The following is a 7457-nucleotide window of genomic DNA, read 5'->3' as shown; positions in this document are numbered from 1 at the left end:
TAAGTGAATGTATAGGAGCCTTTGAACCAAGTGAGAGAGTAATTGTGGTAGGGGACTTGAATGCTAAAGTAGGAGAAACTTTTAGAGAGGGTGTGGTAGGTAAGTTTGGGGTGCCAGGTGTAAATGATAATGGGAGCCCTTTGATTGAACTTTGTATAGAAAGGGGTTTAGTTATAGGTAATACATATTTTAAGAAAAAGAGGATAAATAAGTATACACGATATGATGTAGGGCGAAATGACAGTAGTTTGTTGGATTATGTATTGGTAGATAAAAGACTGTTGAGTAGACTTCAGGATGTACATGTTTATAGAGGGGCCACAGATATATCAGATCACTTTCTAGTTGTAGCTACACTGAGAGTAAAAGGTAGATGGGATACAAGGAGAATAGAAGCATCAGGGAAGAGAGAGGTGAAGGTTTATAAACTAAAAGAGGAGGCAGTTAGGGTAAGATATAAACAGCTATTGGAGGATAGATGGGCTAATGAGAGCATAGGCAATGGGGTCGAAGAGGTATGGGGTAGGTTTAAAAATGTAGTGTTAGAGTGTTCAGCAGAAGTTTGTGGTTACAGGAAAGTGGGTGCAGGAGGGAAGAGGAGCGATTGGTGGAATGATGATGTAAAGAGAGTAGTAAGGGAGAAAAAGTTAGCATATGAGAAGTTTTTACAAAGTAGAAGTGATGCAAGGAGGGAAGAGTATATGGAGAAAAAGAGAGAAGTTAAGAGAGTGGTGAAGCAATGTAAAAAGAGAGCAAATGAGAGAGTGGGTGAGATGTTATCAACAAATTTTGTTGAAAATAAGAAAAAGTTTTGGAGTGAGATTAACAAGTTAAGAAAGCCTAGAGAACAAATGGATTTGTCAGTTAAAAATAGGAGAGGAGAGTTATTAAATGGAGAGGTAGAGGTATTGGGAAGATGGAAGGAATATTTTGAGGAATTGTTAAATGTTGATGAAGATAGGGAAGCTGTGATTTCGTGTATAGGGCAAGGAGGAATAACATCTTGTAGGAGTGAGGAAGAGCCAGTTGTGAGTGTGGGGGAAGTTCGTGAGGCAGTAGGTAAAATGAAAGGGGGTAAGGCAGCCGGGATTGATGGGATAAAGATAGAAATGTTAAAAGCAGGTGGGGATATAGTTTTGGAGTGGTTGGTGCAATTATTTAATAAATGTATGGAAGAGGGTAAGGTACCTAGGGATTGGCAGAGAGCATGCATAGTTCCTTTGTATAAAGGCAAAGGGGATAAAAGAGAGTGCAAAAATTATAGGGGGATAAGTCTGTTGAGTGTACCTGGTAAAGTGTATGGTAGAGTTATAATTGAAAGAATTAAGAGTAAGACGGAGAATAGGATAGCAGATGAACAAGGAGGCTTTAGGAAAGGTAGGGGGTGTGTGGACCAGGTGTTTACAGTGAAACATATAAGTGAACAGTATTTAGATAAGGCTAAAGAGGTCTTTGTGGCATTTATGGATTTGGAAAAGGCGTATGACAGGGTGGATAGGGGGGCAATGTGGCAGATGTTGCAAGTGTATGGTGTAGGAGGTAGGTTACTGAAAGCAGTGAAGAGTTTTTACGAGGATAGTGAGGCTCAAGTTAGAGTATGTAGGAAAGAGGGAAATTTTTTCCCAGTAAAAGTAGGCCTTAGACAAGGATGTGTGATGTCACCGTGGTTGTTTAATATATTTATAGATGGGGTTGTAAGAGAAGTAAATGCGAGGGTCTTGGCAAGAGGCGTGGAGTTAAAAGATAAAGAATCACACACAAAGTGGGAGTTGTCACAGCTGCTCTTTGCCGATGACACTGTGCTCTTGGGAGATTCTGAAGAGAAGTTGCAGAGATTGGTGGATGAATTTGGTAGGGTGTGCAAAAGAAGAAAATTAAAGGTGAATACAGGAAAGAGTAAGGTTATGAGGATAACAAAAAGATTAGGTGATGAAAGATTGAATATCAGATTGGAGGGAGAGAGTATGGAGGAGGTGAACGTATTCAGATATTTGGGAGTGGACGTGTCAGCGGATGGGTCTATGAAAGATGAGGTGAATCATAGAATTGATGAGGGAAAAAGAGTGAGTGGTGCACTTAGGAGTCTGTGGAGACAAAGACCTTTGTCCTTGGAGGCAAAGAGGGGAATGTATGAGAGTATAGTTTTACCAACGCTCTTATATGGGTGTGAAGCGTGGGTGATGAGTGTTGCAGCGAGGAGAAGGCTGGAGGCAGTGGAGATGTCATGTCTGAGGGCAATGTGTGGTGTGAATATAATGCAGAGAATTCGTAGTTTGGAAGTTAGGAGGAGGTGCGGGATTACCAAAACTGTTGTCCAGAGGGCTGAGGAAGGGTTGTTGAGGTGGTTCGGACATGTAGAGAGAATGGAGCGAAACAGAATGACTTCAAGAGTGTATCAGTCTGTAGTGGAAGGAAGGCGGGGTAGGGGTCGGCCTAGGAAGGGTTGGAGGGAGGGGGTAAAGGAGGTTTTGTGTGCGAGGGGCTTGGACTTCCAGCAGGCATGCGTGAGCGTGTTTGATAGGAGTGAATGGAGACAAATGGTTTTTAATACTTGACGTGCTGTTGGAGTGTGAGCAAAGTAACATTTATGAAGGGATTCAGGGAAACCGGCAGGCCGGACTTGAGTCCTGGAGATGGGAAGTACAGTGCCTGCACTCTGAAGGAGGGGTGTTAATGTTGCAGTTTAAAAACTGTAGTGTAAAGCACCCTTCTGGCAAGACAGTGATGGAGTGAATGATGGTGAAAGTTTTTCTTTTTCGGGCCACCCTGCCTTGGTGGGAATCGGCCGGTGTGATAATAAAAAAAAAAAAAAAAAAATATATATATATATATATGTATATGTATATATATATATATATATATATATATATACATACATATATATACATATATATACATATATATATATATACATTATATATATATATATATATATATATATATATATATATATATATATATATATATATATATATTATTTTTTTTTTATCCCCCCAAATTTAATTCAATCTTTTTTTTCTTTTTTTTCCTCCCTTTCTTTAATTTACATCCTTTTCTTTTACCCCACCATTTCCCTCCTTTCCCAGAATCTCCCGCTTGTCATCGCAAGCGGGTGTGCCCCCCTTTTTGTTGATTCTTTTCGCCCTCTTAAAATATTTTTTCCCTTCCCCCTCTTAAAAATTTTTAAAACAACCCCGCTATCTGGTTTTCCCCCCCTCTAACCCCTCACTATCTCTTCCCTTTTTTACTACCTTTCCCCCTTTTCCCCTCCCCCCATTTCTGCCGCCCCAAAATAAATGCACCGACCTCTTCCCTTTCTAAATACTGTTCTTTTATGTTTCCTGTAAAAACCGGTCCCCCCCTACCTTTCTAAAGCCTCCTTTTATCTGCTATCTATTTTTTCTCTTAATTCTTTCAATTTTAACTCTCCCTACATTTGGGACACTCAACAACTTATCCCCATAATTTTGCCTTCCTTTTTCCCCTTTTTCCTTTTCAAAAAACTATGCATCCTCTGCCAATCCCCGGTACCCCCCCATACTTTTTAAATTTGTCCCAAAATTCCCCCAACACTTCCCAATGGGCCTTTCCCTTTTTCCACTGCCCCTAATTCCCCCCAAACTTCTTCTCCCCCTACAGATGTTTTCCTTTATACTTTCCCCATCTTCATCCATTTTAAAAATTCCTCAAAATTTTCCTTCCTTTCCCATTAACTCTCCCTTTTAACTCTCCCCTCCTATTTTTTTTCGACAAATCCCTTTTTTCTCTGGCTTTTAACTTTTAACTCCTCCAAAACTTTTTTTTATTTTCAACAAAATTTGGTAAAATTCCCCTCTCTTTTTCTCTCTTTTTAATTGCCACTTTAACTTCCTCTTTTTTTTTATATCCCCTCCTTATCCTTCTACTTTTTAAAACTTCTCTATGTAATTTTCTCCTTTTTTTTTTCATCATTCCTTCCTCTTCCCCCCTTCCCCCCCTTTTGTAAACCCCTTTGCTAAACCCCAAAACTAATTTTTTCCTATTTTTTGTTCCATCTCTCAGGCCCTCTTTCCCCTGGCTTTTTCCCCCTCTTTTATTTTTAAAAATTCCCCCTTTTCTTCCCTTCCTTTCCTTTTCCCCCTTCCTTTTTCTCTCGTATAGCTACAACTAAAAATGTCTGAAAATCTGTGGCCCCCCTTAAACTGTCATCTGAATCTTAAAGTCACCAATCATAATCCAAACACTGTCTTTCCCTTACATCTTATTTATTTTTTTTTTAAAAAATATTTTTTAAAAACCCCCCAAAATTCAATCAAAATCCCTCTTTTTAAACCCCACCTCCTAAGTTTCTCTCTTTAAATTCGCCCCCCAAAATTTACTAAAAACCCATATTCACATCTCCCTCTTTCTCCGAATTTTTTATCCGCTTTATTTTAAAAATTTAAATCACTATTCTTGGAATTTTCACATTTTTTTCTTTTCCCCAACGATCATTTAACTACCCTTCCTGCTCTAACTCTCTCGTACTCGTTTCCCAACCCCCCTCTCTCCCCCCCCTTCGCTTTGTTTGAAAGGGGGCATCCCTTTTCATTCAAAAATCGCAATTCTGTTTTTTGTCATCCCATCCCCCGCCTTTCAACAATTTTTAAAATTTTCTTTTCTCTTTTGTAATTGTATCGGGGGGAAAGGTTTCAACATTTCCCATTTTATTTTCTTACCTGGTTTTCAAAAAATTCTTTTTCCCCGGAATAGAAAAAAATAAAAAACAAAAACTATTTGAAAAAAAAACCAGAAATTTTTATATTTGCTGTGCGTGCGTGAATTGACAAAATAAAAAGGAGTAAAATATCCCTTTTTTCGTGTTTATGAACGAAAAAAAAATTCCCTCATGCAAAAAAATTTTTTTAAGATTGAATACTTTCGGGGGGTTTCTACTACCCCCTAAAATATATTATATATTATATTATATATATATTATTTTTTATATTATTTTTTTTAAAATCGGCCTCTCCCACCGGACAGGGTGACCCAAAAAGAAAGAAAAAACCCCAAAAAAAAAATACTTTCATCATCATTCAACACTTTACCACACTCCACATTATCACTGTTTTGCAGACCAGAAAAAACAGTCAAAAAATACACATATAAAAATACGATACCCCCCCAAACCCAATATCCCAACCCCCCCTTTAAAGTGCAGGCATTGTACTTCCATTTCAGGACTCAAGTCCGACTATATGCGGGTTTTCCCCGAATCCCCCTTTACTAAAATTTTCCCTCCCTCCCCTCTCAGGTCCCAAGTACCATTCTCCCATTCCTCCCCATCTAACACGCTCACCCCCTTGCGATCCCAACCCCCTACCCCCAAAAACCCCCTTTACCCCCTCTCTCCCTATACATATATATATATATATATATATATATATATATATTATATATATATATATTATATATTTATATATATATACATATATATACATATATATATATATATATATATATATATATATATATATATATATATATATAATATATATATATAGGGAATCAATGTTTGTTGTATATACACTTTGGGGGGTTCCATTGATTCTGGAGAGGGGGCCCCTAATATAAATTGAACCTATGTTCCAATTCTAGAACAAATCTGAATGCCTACATCCCGGTTTATAAACCCCACAGGTTTAAGGTTTCCATGAATGTAATAATTTCCCTTGGAAGGCAGAGTGTTACTAGCAACACTGCCACACTGAAGTATTCTGTATTAATATATATTTTTTGTTAAATTGGTAACCTAGTATTGAAAGTTGGAAAGAAATTTAATTCTGACATTTAATTCTCTATAAATAATTTGAAATTTACATGTTTTGTGATCAAGCAAGCCTGTTGCTGCTTAATGTTATTTTATCAAATGTAATTTCAGGTATGGATAGTGGCAGAGCAAGGACATGAAATAACCGAAAAAGAGCTTTATCGGTTTTCTGTTCCCTTCTCTCGTACACCCACCACCGTTGACGTAGTGTTGGCGTCTTCCCTTATCGAAGTAAAATATTTTTTTTTTAATTTCTGTTCATTGTAAACTCTGCTACCAAACATTCTGATCAGGCGATTGTATTTGTTAAATATGGGTAGACATAATACAGAAAGAAAATGTTGCCACCATACAAATGCAAATTCAGTTACCAATAAGAGAGAAAAGAGTCTAGGAAAGGAGACACGCAAACCAACACACAGAGGCAGAAGGGGGGTGGATAAACCTGAGAACACTCCTATCGTTCGAAAATGCACCTATAGGCGCCCTAGTGTATTCAGTTTTCATGCTTTGGGAGGTAAAGACATATCCCAAGCAGGTTCATCAGTGACATCTACTCCTAGGCATCATGACACATCCAGTGACAGAAGTTCCTTAGGGAACAAAAGATTTAATCAACTGGATAAAACTCAAATTCAGACAACTTTCAAAGATTTTGGTATATACAAATCACAACACGCAGGCAGTTGTTCCATTGACACTGGTGTTCCTAAGATGCCTGTGCCGTCTTTGGTTCAAAGTATGACAAAACCATGCTCAGTCATTCTGGCGGACATCGGCAGCCTGAGTAATGACTTTCATCCACGTGATACTATAAATTATTCTTTTACTAATAGCCATGACGAAGGAGAATCGTTTTTATTTGGTATGCATCCCCACAGAGTTACACCAGAGAATGATCCTCAAAATTGTGTAGGTTATTCTGTTGATGTATTTTCTAATGACGTGTACACACAAATCACCACTAGTGGTGCAACACTGACAAATAATGATTTGTCTGAGTCCGCTGCCAGTGGTATATTCCTCTCTGGAGGTACTGGCAAGTTTGTATCATCAGAAATAACCCCCGGTGACGTTTCTTCTCCGAGGACCCTCGGTGATATGTTATCACAAATTACCCGTAGGAATATGCCATCAGAGTTAGCTGCCAGTGATGTGCCAGCTTTGAAGACTCCTGCTAATTTAGTATCTTTGACAAGCGATGTCAAAGTCCTGTCGTCAAGACCTGGTATCAGTAATAAAACATTGTCAAAAGTTAATTATAATGGTAAGCTATCAGTACCTATTATCAACGGTGAGTTGTGCTCAAAACCCTACTGGTACTGATTTATCATCGCCTATTTCCTGTAAAATATCTGCTCGGTTCAAGTCATCAGCACCTGGTAACAGTGACATGTCACCTAAGCACAGCAAAGTTGGTTCGAGAGCTTCTTTAGCTGCTACAGACAAATCCTTTGGAAGTGCCGCCTGGAATGATATTCTATTAAAGAGCCGAGATGCGAAGGAAGCTCCAAGTTCTCCACATGCTAGCAAAGGAAGTTCATCCTCCCAAACACTTGGGAATCATTCATTTTACATACAGGCCAAAGGGTACAATGCTTCAGAGACTGATTCCTTTACCATATCTGCTTCCTTGACCAAATATCGTGTAAACGAAGTGCCATCGGCT

The sequence above is a fragment of the Cherax quadricarinatus genome, chromosome 37, assembly GCF_038502225.1.
Source record: "Cherax quadricarinatus isolate ZL_2023a chromosome 37, ASM3850222v1, whole genome shotgun sequence".
NCBI classification, from domain to species: domain Eukaryota; kingdom Metazoa; phylum Arthropoda; class Malacostraca; order Decapoda; family Parastacidae; genus Cherax; species Cherax quadricarinatus.
This window is presented reverse-complemented; position numbering follows the sequence as displayed.